General features: G+C 40.3%; 1 long non-coding RNA gene across 2 annotated transcripts in view; it reads right to left on the bottom strand.

The window, feature by feature from the left end:
• LOC116960159 overlaps positions 1 to 13,773 on the bottom strand; it is a 34,562-nt gene that overhangs the window by 4,387 nt on the left and 16,402 nt on the right. For both annotated transcript variants that reach the window (XR_004406233.2, XR_004406232.2), the window contains exon 4: positions 1,578 to 1,689. This is a non-coding gene — a long non-coding RNA (uncharacterized LOC116960159). The remainder of the gene's footprint in view (positions 1 to 1,577; positions 1,690 to 13,773) is intronic.

The raw sequence follows: 13,773 nt of genomic DNA, 5'->3' as shown, positions 1-13,773 counted from the left end.
CTAGATCAAAAACAATTTCAGTTGACTGAAACAGCATTTCCCAGCAAATGGAAATGATGCGTATCTGGCAACTTTTCTGTGTAAAATGAGTCATCAAAACACACTCGGTGTAAGCATCTTCACCCTTCCTTCCCAAAGCTCTTAATCCAATAATGGCTAAGCATGGAGTAAAGCTTCATCTTCAGTATGTATACAAAATACATAGGGGTACAACGATAAACACTTGATTGCAAGGCAGTCATATAATGAAAAAGCATATAATTTGAATCAGATTGGGCTGAAATTAAAATTGCAAAAAACTATTTGCCAGAGATTCAAACTGTGGAGAGTAAATTCACTCTTCTAATTTTTTGCTCATCTTCTCTCCTTGTCTCTCCCTCTCCCTTTTCTCAGTGTAGGAGTTCTGCATTGTTACTTGTTTATTTGGCTTCTGATTAAAAAAAAAAAAAAAAAAAATTTGAAGAAATCCACTGCCACCCATAGTTCAAATGAAAAGCAAAATTTAAAAAATGCTGTCAATGTTTCTCTAAAAATCTCAATGATGAAATATAATCTGCTCTAGGAACAAAAGTCAGAGATGGTTCTGTAACTGCAAAGTGATATTTGAGGCAGTATATGGAATCATTATATGGGAAAGGGAAGGAGAGGGGACGGAAGGCAAGAGTGCAAAAAGCTTTGAAGCTCAGAAAGAGAAATCAGGAGTGTACATGGGCCACTTAAAAAGCTGAAATTTATAAAAAAAAAGAGTTCTTGGCATTGTTACCTTGGTCTCTGGGCAAATACGTGACTATACTGTGTTAGACTCACACAGAAGTTCATTAGTGAAGGCAGCAGAGCAGTGCCATCTCTGTAGATGACTCTCCTAACTGGTGTGGACTGGGTGGGTGTCAGCTAGTGGTAAAAAAAAGTGATCATTAGAGCCATACTCAACAAACAAGCTATGGTCATGGATGATGTTTCTAGCTTCCAGCTTCAGATGAGTTCATCATCAAGTTTGTGATGAACCAGCTCTGTAACTCTTCAGATTCCTGAAAGCTCTGATAGTATCTGATAGGCAGTGGTCATGGTCTGCTCCTGGTGAGGGAGGAGAACCAATGGCCCGGGACGGTCCTTAGCTCTGTCAGCCACACTTATACCTTTGGTCTATTTGACACGGCTATTGACTTTAGTCTTTTTTGAAGAGGTCTGTGATGCTTTCCTTCTGCTTTGCATCAGAAGTCTTATTGCCTGATTCAATGAGTACATGAACCTGCAGCGCTGTCTGAAAGGAGGGCTCAGTTGTGGAGTCTCTGGCATATGATGATTTTTTTATATATATATATATATTTTCCCTTTTACACTTGGACAACATAATAATACAACTTACTAAAACTCAGTTATGATTGGGGAAAGCAGAAAAAAGGCATTGCTGTATAATTTGGTCTCTCTTTTAGGGCACATTGGCAATTGTGGGAAAACTATTTTGGAAGAGATAAATAGACCTCAGTATGCCACACATACATACAAACATGCATACATACATACATACATACATATGTGCTTCAGTATCATTCAGTGTCCACAACAACAGTATGCACCCAACAACTTCTGGTGGTGGACAAAGAGTGTAAGAAAGCTGAGGCTACTGCTTCCCCATCTCTGCCTTACATCCCCTTCTGCAGGCCGAGGTGCTCTTTCTTGGCGCTGGCTCTGAGGGAAAGAGAAGTTGTGTCGCTGCATTAGCGTGGTGCCAACCTCAGGCCGATGCACTTGCACTCTGCCTCTCAGCTAGATCTTCAGATGGTGTCGTTGGCCCAGTGCCACTGAAGCCAGCAGAGCAGTGCCAGTGAGCAGAGCAAGAGATTTGGCCTTGCATTTTTAATGTGAATAATTGGTTGAGATAGGAGCTGGTGATCATCTGAATTGAGAAGCTCAGCATCTTAAAAGTTGCCGGAATGCAGAAAGTGTTATCTGTACAATTTTTCTAGAGAGAAGTTGGTTTTATTTTTTAATCCCCTCTTGTCTTCACTTTTTGCCAATCTGCAAACTTCTCTCCCTTTATCTGGCAAATCTGAGATTACAGGCACTTTGATTTTTTTATTTAAATCTCTGTGCATTGTTTTGAAATTATGTCTATATTTCCAAAATGTATATCTTCTCGCAAGCCATAATTTTGCCTCAGAGTACACTGGCATTTAATGTTTTCTCTTGTTATGGCTCACACTCAGTGTCAGAGCTATAAAAGCTGCTACTGTTAATTCACATTTGAGGAAGGAACAAAGGGAGCTTTCTGCAGCCCCTGCACCTGGAATGTGAAATGAGAATGGTGACTTCTGCAGCCTGCTTCTGCCAGGTGGCAGTCCCTCACTACATCACAAACCCAAGAAAAAAAAAATCTGGAACATGTTAATAGTTTTGTTACATTATATTTTAAAGCACTGACCTTGTCTTATGTTAACTGCATGTTTCATTTTTAGATTTAAAAGCCATATTGTTTTGAATTGCTTAGCCACCCATCAACACAAAGCAACAGAACTGTCAGCTCCTGTAGGATTTTCCAGCAATGTAAAGTTACGCCGATTGTAAAGTTTCTGTAGAATTTGTGTTACCATGATGCAAAATGTAGACTGTACTTTTAACAGACAGAAAAGGAAAAGCTCCCTTAATGAGTTTACATGAAACAAAAAGACATTAAAAATGCATTTGTGTTTCTGCCAAAGCTAAATACAACAGTTGCTTGTTTCCTCTAACAATACTTAACATTCATCTTTTTTCAAGGACTTTATAATATTACGTAGCTATCACTTAGGCAGTACTCAGGGCAGATTAGGTAAAAGGAATATGTAGAAACCAGTTGCCCTTGTCTACCCCCAGGTAGTGCGATAGTAAAATCCAAGGTTACAATATTTTCAAATGTGTTTAAATTTATTCAGGTTTCATTTTCTTTTACAGAAGTGTTGTACACTTGGGCTGATGGTTTTGCACTACAATATTTGAAATAGCATCTAGCTCATGTTTCTGTTGAACTGGTACTGAAAAGAGCTTGCATGCCAATAAAAAGGCCAGAAAAACTTGCTATGTGGTTTTAGAAAGTACAGTTGAGATCTGGCAGATACAAAGATCCAAGAACAGTACTGGAAGCTCTAGCAAAAGACTTCTACTTCAGTTCTGAGGAGATTGATAGCTATATGAAAATTAGAAAATAAAGTATTTGGATAAATACAACTTCAGAAATGGTTCCCCAACAGCTTTTTGGAACCAAAGTCAGAGAAATGTCTCCTGAATTCCCAGGATTAACATTTCATGTTATGTTTAAAAGGTTGTGCCAGTGACTTTTATGTCTTCGTGATCTAACTGTTGTTTTTTAATATTCTAAATCCCGTTTCAGGCAATAAGACTTTCCCAGTAATTCAAGTGGAAGTAAAATTTGCCTAAAACTGAATACATCTCATCAGTATCTTGAGCTTTATTTCCTCCAAATGATCAGATAAATATCATCTTTCTCTGTTTATTTTCTGTACTTGATTATTTGGAGTTGCTTAGATCTTCTACCAAGGCTTGATTCTTATTGCCTTTGAAAAATGGATTAAGGCTTTCCTCATTGTCTTCTACTTGACAAAAACACAGATGTGTTATTTTAACAGCCTTTTTTGCCCTTCTGGACACATAAAGCCCACCTGCTCTTCTGAGACTCTCCTGTTTTTCAGAGGCTCTAATTTACACCTGGTCTGAAATAGTCCCTGGGGGATAATCAGGTGGCTGGGAGTAGATCAAGTACCATGTGCTTTGGCTGTACCTATTCATGAGCACCTTCATCTCCAAAAGGCTAGTGAACATGGGCTAGCTAGCCTGGCATAAATACAGTGTACTCATTAGGACGGGAAAAATTTGTCTCTCTTCTTATCCTTTTATATACCAGGGACCAATGTAAAGAGTGTAAAATTCCATATGCAGCTGGTTAATATATTTTAAAACAGTCTGAGCAACATACAGTTTGTACCATGGAGATTTACAAAATTCCCTTTACAGGCAAGTTAATTTCTCCCTCCTCCTTTCCATCTACTTCTGTCTCTTTGAAAGTGTCAGTCTTCACATTTAGCTGCTAAGTTTTGTATCATCAGTGTGGTTTGGTCAAGTCTGATCAGATGAGATGTGATGTTCAGATCCAATCTGGATTCATGTATTTTTATTTCTCCTATTTTCTTTGTCCCACTGCATAAACTTATAGAACATACAAAAATCTCTCCAGTGAACTAATTACCTGAAATTTTTTTCAACCTTCTCCCATATACTTCCCTTTTGACAGTACACTGCCTGTTTCACACTTAAAACAACTTCCTGCTTATCTCCTAATTTTAACAACTTCTTCTTTCCTGCCTTTTGTTCACTTCTCTATGACATGCCTCATATTCCACAGTCACAATGTTCTCCTTTCTCTTAAAAATAAGTAAAGCTCTATGAATTAGCTTAGACAACCTGTCCAGCTGGAGTCTGGCAGCCCTTTAATTCAGTGTAGTAATTCATGTGGGAAAAGACATAGCCCCTACAGTGAAAAAGGTCCTCTGCCACATGGTCCAACCCAGCACCACTCTTTGGTTACTGCTAAGTTGGTTACAAAATTTTCTCAGTTCGGATTTCCCCACAATTTGTCAAATATATTTTCATGTAATTCCAGAAATGTGTTTTCACGTAATTCCAGTTGGCTGTCTTCTCATTATCACCATTTGATTTTCTATGCCCTGGATACTTTTGTTCATCCCTTACTTCTACCCCTCTTTCTCTTTTACATGCGTTTGTCTCTTCAACATCCGTATTTCATGCACTGTCCCTGAAAAGATTTTGCCTCAAGCAAAAAGCTTGAGCCATGATCACATGAAGTCTAAGTATGCTCATTGTCTTGCTGTTACTATTTTTACTCCACCATCCATTTAGTGCAAATCCTATTGGTTATGCAATGCCTATATGTATGTTGTACACTCTTTCTGGAAAGTGTCTACAGAGTACCCAGCACACCTTCAGGCATTGTATAATTTACAGATCAGTATAAATGAGAACAAGCTGAAAAGTAATACCATGTTGCCTTCTATTCCTTCCCAGTGATTATATCATCTTCTTTTTCTTGCCACCAGTAGCCATTTATTTTTGCTAATCTTTCCTCTCTACTATGCACAGCAGAGGCTCTTCCACTGTGAGGCTACTTTTCTAACTACTGGTCACAAAACATCTCAGGGACGAGCATTTTATCCTCTATGTTTTGCTCTTGCAATTTACATTACTGCTATCCAAGCCCTGCACAAATTCAGTGTACACATGTACATATGCGAATATGTATGTAAAGACAGATGCATGTATGTGCACACACACACACACACAAAAGGATGGAAGGTGCAAAATAAAAAGGTTGGAAGCCAGAACTGTCAGGCACCTGACACAAAGAGACATGGCCATCTACTCTGTTTCAGGCCACAGCACACGAGGCATCTATCCAGCACCACAAAGCACCTACTGGGTAAATGGAGGGAGCCACATCACAAAAAGAGCAGGTGAGACAACCTTCACCAGCTACTTCTCACCACACTCTTATCCAGCTCTTGTCCAAAAAGTCAGGCAACAAAAGCAGATTACAAAACAATAAACATAATTTACCCCTGTTAATCCAGTCCTTCCCCTGCTAAAAGTCCATGCAGCTTTAGCACGGAAACCTATTTCTTCGACTGCCAGACATATTAAATCACACATTTTCATGCAAGTGACCACATTTACAACCATCACATAATTTAATCATGAAAAGATAATGATTTATTCAGGTCCTGAAAAAAAATTTTGGAACCTGTTTATAGAGAAAATGGATTTAATTTCTGGATCTTTGTTTTGAAGCCAACAGAAGCCAGTGTCTTTAATTTTAGGTCTAGTCACAATGGTGAAACCAGCATCAGACTGGACTATAATTTTATTACATTTAGTTGAAAATTATTGATATTTGTATTAACAGTTTTCTTAGAAAATGATGCATTTTAATTTAAAAATGTTTTATTCTTTGGACTAGAAATGTATAATGTAGAACTATAAAAAGCTCAATCCACCAACATGACAGTTGGCAGGCTAAAATAGGCTGGCACAGAATTAGAGACAGAAAGTAATAATTGCTTGACCTGTAGGTTAAAGAATAAAGAATAAGAGATCAGCTCCAGTTATATGCTGTAAAGCTTCAAAAGCTTCCAATTGAATCTTAAGATTCATAGGTTATTTAAAAAAAAAAAAAATCAAATTTAGTTTATAAGACTTATTAGCTTGGAAACAGAGTGGTTGTAAATAAAGACTTGCAGTAGACCAGGGGTGAACTGGGACTGAATACATTTCCCTTAATATATATCAGTCAAAGGAGGTATTAAGCAGAGTTGTTGTCACCTTTGTGATTATTAAGATATAGGAAAAAATTTCAAGGGAAGCAGAGGAAGCTGCAAGTTTCAAAACTTTAGAGCAGGAATGAATGTGCATCTGGCTATGCATTGGTTTTCTCGGCTCATCTGCTGAAAGAAAGGTCACCTCTAAGTCCAGCTGAAGGACAGAGGGCAGGTTAATAGGCTGAAGGCTTCCTACATCCACCTCCTCAACCTCTTCAAACTTTGATCAAAAATTCAGTTGATTTGCGTACTACTCCTTTACCTGAAAAATATTTTACTCTTGCAGGTAAGCACGTTCAGACCAAAGTAGACTGTTTCATTTTTACTACTGCGCCTAAATTTCCCTCATTTACAAATACTGGTGATAGACGTGAAAATTTAGGTGAAATTTATCCCGTGAAGAACATGGACAACTTGTGATGTTTATCTTCTCCGCCTCGACAACCTGAGAAAGATCATGACTGAACTATACATTCGTGCAGTAAACTCCCCTGAAAAAGTAGAGAGCTCAAACAATTGAGGAGGAAGAGGGAACAAAGGAAAACCAATACCGAGCATTTTTAAATAAAGAACTTTTTCCCTCTCTTCCACCCTCCCTCCCAACCCCTGCGGATGCCAGGGTGCAAGGCTCTTCCTGCGTATGACTTCCTGGGCACCTTCCATAGACCGACACTGTGGGCTCAGGGGTTTCTGGGTGGCCGGGACACGCTGCTGCTGCCACAGACACGCGGCAGCCCGTGGCCCTGGTGGGCAGGCAGGCGGGTGGGTGGTCAGCAGGCACCCTCTGCACCTTTGCCACCCGCCAGCCCCATCCCCTCCAGCAAACAGGCTGTGTCCCAGCCCCACTCATGAGCATCCCGAGGTGTCCCATCTCTCAGCACCATGAAGAAGCGCGCCAAAGGCCATGTCCCATGCCAGTCTGATCTACAGTTGTGCCACTAGCTTATGCGGTGGTGGGGTCATTTCCACACTAGGCCCTTTCAAGAGGAAAGGCACTAACTTAAAGGTATGATGTTCTTAACTGTGAAATCCGGACACATTTAACAGTCCCTGCATGTCATCCCACAGAAGAAACGGACCGAAGATTGATAGTAAATTAAGTGGAAGAATGGCCTACTAAATTATACTCCTGGCATCTCTCTAGCAACAAATTTCAAAACACTATTCAGATACTATAGTGGAGTGCTCAGTATGAACTCTGTTAGCTAGGGTATGCAATCATGTGGCTACTCTTAAATTAGGAAAGACCAGTCTGGATACAGACTGCAAACCTTGCCAAAGTTCCAGATATGTCACAACTTCTGGACTTCTGCACAATATACCCTGCACGGTTCCACCCCCTTAGGAGTGTCTGCAGGCTGTGCTCATGAAGGTGGTGTGCAAGCCACTGATACAGTTTTCCTACAAGCAAACTATTTTTCTGTAAAAATAGAGTAGCTCTGTAGCATTCACTCTAGCAATAGGAAACTCTCCAGACAATGGCTACAGTGATGCTCAGTTAGAAAACACAATCCAATTTTCCTAGGAAGCCTTCACATTAGGAAAAAACAGGTTACTGAGCTCATGCATCTAGAGCTCATTTACAGCTCAGCTGCAAGGTGTATAAAGGAAGAAGGCAAGAGGGGTGTGTTTTATAGTGGGAGAAGAAAATGGAAATACTGAATCATAGAATGGTTTGGGTTGGAAAGGACTTTAAAGATCACCTAGTTCCAACCCCCCTGCCACGGGCAGGGACACCTTCCACCAGACCAGGTTGCTCAAAGCCCCGTCCAACCTGGCCTGGAACACTCCCAGAGAGTGGGAATCCACAGCTTATCCGGGCAACCTGTGCCAGTGCCTCACCACCCTCACAGTGAAGAATTTCCTCCTTAGATCTAATCTAAATCTGCCCTCTGTCAGTTTGAAACCGTTACCCCTCATCCTATTCCTACACCCCCTGATAAAGAGTCCCTCCAAATCATTCCTGCAGGCCCCCTTTAAGTACTGGAAGGCCTCTATAAGGTCTCCCCGGAGCCTTCTCTTCTCCAGGCTGAACAACCCCAACTCTCTCAGCCTGTTCTCACAAGGGAGGTGCTCCAGCCCCCCGATCATCTTCACGGCCTCCCCTAGACCTGCTCGAGCAGGCCCATGTCCTTGTTATGTTGGGGGTCCCACAGCTGGACACAGCACTGCAGGTGGGGTCTCACGAGAGTGGAGTAGAGTGGGAGAATCACCGCCCTCGACCTGTTGGTCATGCTTCTGTTTATGCAGGCCAGGACACGGTTGGCTTTCTGGGCTGTGAGCACACATTTCCAGGCATGTTGAACTTCTTGTCAACCAACACCCCCAAGTTCTTCTCCACAGGGCTGCTCTCAATCCATTCTCCACACACCCTGTATTTGTGCTTGGGATTGCCCCGACCCACGTGCAGGACCTTGCACTTGGCCTTGTTGAACATCATGAGGTTTGCACAGCCCCACCTCTCCAGCCTGTCCAGGTCCCTCTGGATGGCATCCCTGCCCTCCAGCGTGTCAACCGCACCGCACAGCTGGGTGGTGTTGGCAAACTTGCTGAGGGTGCACTCAGTCCCACTGTCCCTGTTGCCCACAAAGATGTTAAACAGCGTTGGTCTCAATACTGACCCCTGAGAAATGCCACTCTTCACTGCTCTCCACTTGGACATTGAGCTATTGACCTCAACTCTTTGAATGTGACCATCCAGCCAATTCCTTATCCACTCAGTGGTCCATCCATCAAATCACGTCTCTCCAATTTAGAGACTAGGCGCTAAAGTAGGTGGCTAAGCTTTCATCTGGGTAGGAAGAGAGCTTCACAGTGTTTTTTTTTGAATGATGGAGAAAGGGAAAAGCGCTGGTTGCTTTTTTTTTTTTCCAGATTTTATTCCAATAAACTGAAGAAAGAAGCCGTATCAAAACAAGAAAACATTCAGGCTAACATTAAACTGCACAAGAAGAAAGCAAATGCTATTTTCTATTTCTGAGTAAAGAGCTCACCCAGTGCCATTATACATTTTTCTGGATCAAAGATAAATGCTTTGTCTGGAGTCATGCAATATATTATTAAGAATTTGGCTCTGTTAGTAGTGTACTCTTAGGATGGAAAGACTGAGATAGTTTACAAAGACATTGTAGCCAGCTGAAGTAAAGTTGAATTTGCTTTCACTTGAATGAAATGTTCAAGTGAGACTTGTGAAGGTCTGCGCTGGAACTTTAAAAAAAAAAAAGAAAGATAAAACTAATGCACCTCCTCTATTTCTTCTTAATAGATAACATAATCTGTAGGTTTGCATTTTTAGTGTAATCTCAGTTTCCATCTGCATGTTTCTACACCTCTTTTACATCTGATGTACGGGAATTTGCCGCACTTCTTTGCTTTTACGTGCACAGACAAAACCTGTTTGCTCTTGTTTTGTGCGCTGATGAGGGTTTTGGTTGCTGCATTCCCCTGTATCAAATAGCACACCAGGAAGAGGAAATCTGAGGGAACAGATTTATATGTGAAGTGTATATATATTGACAAATAATTTGAGATTGAAATGCTAACCTCAGATAACCAAGTTTAAATAAATGGTATTTATTGATGTGGTCCTATTATGGACCTCAATCTTAGAAAAATTTTAGGGTCATGCTTATGCTTGGTGGCCAGAGACATGCCCAGATTCTATGGCCCTAGAAAACTGAGATTCTTCTCTCTCTTCTCCTTAGCCCTTGTCCCACCTGCTTGCTTTTCTGCCTCCTGCCTCAGCCTACTACACACACCTGCCCTTAATTTTTCTCTTTTTTTCCCCATTTTGACCTGGTTTGTGAACCCAGCTACCTAGCATTCTGTTAAATCTCCACCTGTTAACTGCCTATTTCTGTTCCTAGTGCATCCTCAGAGCTTTTTTCTTCTTGCCTCACATCTTTCTTTTTCTTTGTTCTTAACTATCTATTTTTCTCACTCTCTGCATTTAACCAAGTTACCACCTTCCTCCACCAAGTTAGTTGCTGGAAACACAGAGGTATGATAAGCACAAGAGACAACACTTACTCTTAGTTTCAACATTAAGCATCACAGCTGTGGTGGTAGCTGTTGACAGCTAAAAAAAAATGAGTTGCTGGGAAAGTACTTATGCTACACTGCTCTGTAACATGTATATTCTACAGTGAACGTCTGCGAGTTTTCATGTAGCTAAGCTGGGTCAGCATTTTTGATGGAATGATCAGAGATATTCCAGGCCCATCTCCATGACCCATTTTTAAGTCACTTCTTCACAGCATGGAAGTGCAAGAGAGATAAGAAAATAACTAATATGGAAAAAATAAAGAGATTGTTTCATATTTCATCCTTGGGAAAGGAGAAGTTATGTTAGGTGAAACTTTTCAAGAAAATCCAATTGAAATAAAGTTCAGCTAATGTTTTTGGCAAAAATTTAAAGAAGTGAAAATAAAATCTTAACATGTAAAATGAAGCATTACTTCTATGCACGTTCCGCAATAAAAGGGATGCTGGTGCTGTACAGTGCAGTGCTATATAGGTAGTCGAGATAGCTCTGACTAGGTTTCGGCGGCAGAAGCAGAACAGCCACAGAAGCATGTCTCTCTGCCTGGACTTACATTCCTTGCTTCCTGGTGCCAGGAGTCCTGAAGAACAAAAAGCTTTTGCTCAACTATAAATTGTTTCTGTGTGAACATTATGCAGCATAGAAACAGCACAGTGCGGGTGAGATTTATTTGACCAAATGCAGGTATTTATGACTGAGCTGCTGTACGGATTTCCTTTATGGTTAGCAAGAAATATTATCATTTCTAGAGTGTGACTCACCTCATCCTACTGTAGATATCAACATCACAGTCTAGAACTGCCTCTGTTTTTTTATTGATTTTAAAAGAAACTTATGGTGACTAGCTCAGATGTAGACACCTAAAGTGAAGAGATAGATTCCACCTTCCATACACAATATAGTGGTTCAAACTGGAAGATGACTTTTACACTGCAAACACACAGGAATCATGAAACCCTGATGAGGCACCATTGTGCAATAGAAGCCAGCTACAATCTTTGAGCATTCAAATGTCATGGATACACTTCATAAGAGCCCCCAAAATGCTGAAGAATTAAAAGAGTTACATCCTGAAACCAAAGAGCACATCTGCAATGCCAATGTCCCCTCTTCTTTGTGTGAAATCAACAACACTTAACCGAGAGAAAAAACAAACTATCCTTTACATCATCATCATAGATGGCCCGACTTCAGAGGGACCCACTTGCAAAACCAGTTCACACAGAGCAGCAGCGGAATTTTAGCATTTGGTTCTGCACAGCTCTCAATTTCAAGCTGCGACCTCTGGGGAAACACAGTGGGATGAGCTTGCCGTGGTACCTCTTGGTATATATACCACTTTGGCTTGCTGCGTTTTGTATATGAAAGTATTATGTAAAAACAAATTGCATTCTTTCTGTTTTTTTTTTTTTTTTTTTTTTTTTTTTTCTCCTTAGTGCAAGAGTATTCATACTGGCTCTAGTAAAAAGGTTCTCAAGTGTGTTTTAGGCAGAAGCAGGAAATCTGCTCTCCTCATGGATCAAACAGAGTCGACACTAACAATACAGCTCAGAGAAAGGAAAAAAAAAAAAGAAAAGAGTAAAAGAAATGTTTAACACTCAGCACTAGAGGAGAGTGAAAACAGAACACACTTTGAAGAATTTCCTTGCTGCAACATAGCCCCACATAGGAGAGGCTCCACAGTCAGACTCAACATGTTTTGAAGTTTCTGTGTTTGTTTAATCTGCAGGTCAGGTTTTGGCACTGTGCTATAACTGACACAACATAAAAGAATAAAGGCCCAAACAAGGCAAGGGGGGAAAAAACTTAGGAAAGTGTGAGACTTAGTAAATCAAACTGTCTAAGAAGTAGAACAACTGCGGTGCTTTGAAGACTGGTGCAAAGTTGTGTCTTAGACCAGAAAAGCAGTATCTAGAAATAGTTCTCTTTCTAATAACCAAATGTCATGGCCTAGCTGGGAGCTAAGAAATTATTTCCTTAAAATCAATCCTAATTCCAGGGCCGGTGCAATGTGAGACAACATTACATTCCATAAAAAATAGAGAATACACCTAGAACGCTAAAAATTGCACAAACGGTCAGTGTATACTATTGTTCCAAAAGTTTTTTACCACAATGATTTAATTAATGTGGTTATATCACTACAAATGCCTGTCTCCCAATTGTGACTCTCTGAGGAGGATGAGAGAAACTGCACAAATTGAAAATCTTCTCCATTTCTTGGTAATAGGGACTCCCTTTATTACCGTTTTGGACTGCACAGTCTGCCAACTTGTAAACAAGTTCTATGGAAAACTTGGACTAACTGAAGGGTGCTTCCCTACAAAAGCATAGCTGTACACTATAATTGGAGCCCAAGCCCATTGTGTAAGGTGAACAATCCACCCCTTGTGAGCACGAGGAATGAGCATCCCAGAAGGGCGCTGGCTCCCTGCAGAGGCGTCGCGGTGCTCGCTCTGGGGCAGACTGCCAGGTACTCGCTCTAGTTTAAAAGCAGCGGCCGCGAGAGGAGACAGGAATGGGCACACCAGATCAGGTGGAAACTTGACTATGTCCAGGGACAGCAGCCTAGGGAAGAATATACGGACAACCAAAATATGCTAATGTCTTGCCATAAGGCAGACTGGCCCAAATCTGTGTCATCTGAACCTGCTCTAAGTAGCAGACCAGGGCGGCTCAGGAAGGTGTAAAGCACAGAAGACAAAATTTTATTCATTAAGCAACAGGATGAACCATGATATATGAATAACATCCTATATTCCAAATTGGAAATTGAATATCCAGTATTAGCTTTATCAAAGAGAAGAGCAAACCTCCCATTGTCTTCAGGGTATATGGAAATTTATTCCAAGCTCTAAGTAAATAATAATAAAAAGTAAACCTGCCTCATTTACAGCATTTAATGTATCTTGTTTCACCAGTGCAAAGAATTACAGCTTTAGCTAAAGGCCATTCTTTGTTAATAATTATTTTTACTAGTTCATTACTCACTAAATTTAGTTAGTGCATTTGTAAACTGTATTAAAAAGGCAGCACAGCAGATAAAATATAAAGGGATGGTATCTGTTGATATGTAACTACTGTTTTGCAAGGATACACTTTAAAGTAAGTACTATTAGGGTTTTCACTGTATGCAGAATGTTAAACTAAGAATTAAAAGTGAGGGTCAGTTCTGTTTGGTTTTGGCTTTGGTTTTTAAATGAGTGACTTAGTTTCTATCGTACCCAGTATATTTCAAAGGTTAATAAAATAGGTTTTACGTTTTATTTAAATCAGTTATATGTTATTTTTATTCTAACCATATATATCTGACCTTGTCACATCAGAAATAATTTTTAAAAATCAAAG

This window comes from Tyto alba, unplaced genomic scaffold (assembly GCF_018691265.1).
Source record: "Tyto alba isolate M040663 unplaced genomic scaffold, T.alba_DEE_v4.0 Super-Scaffold_14, whole genome shotgun sequence".
NCBI lineage: Eukaryota > Metazoa > Chordata > Aves > Strigiformes > Tytonidae > Tyto > Tyto alba.
This window is presented reverse-complemented; position numbering and strand designations above follow the sequence as displayed.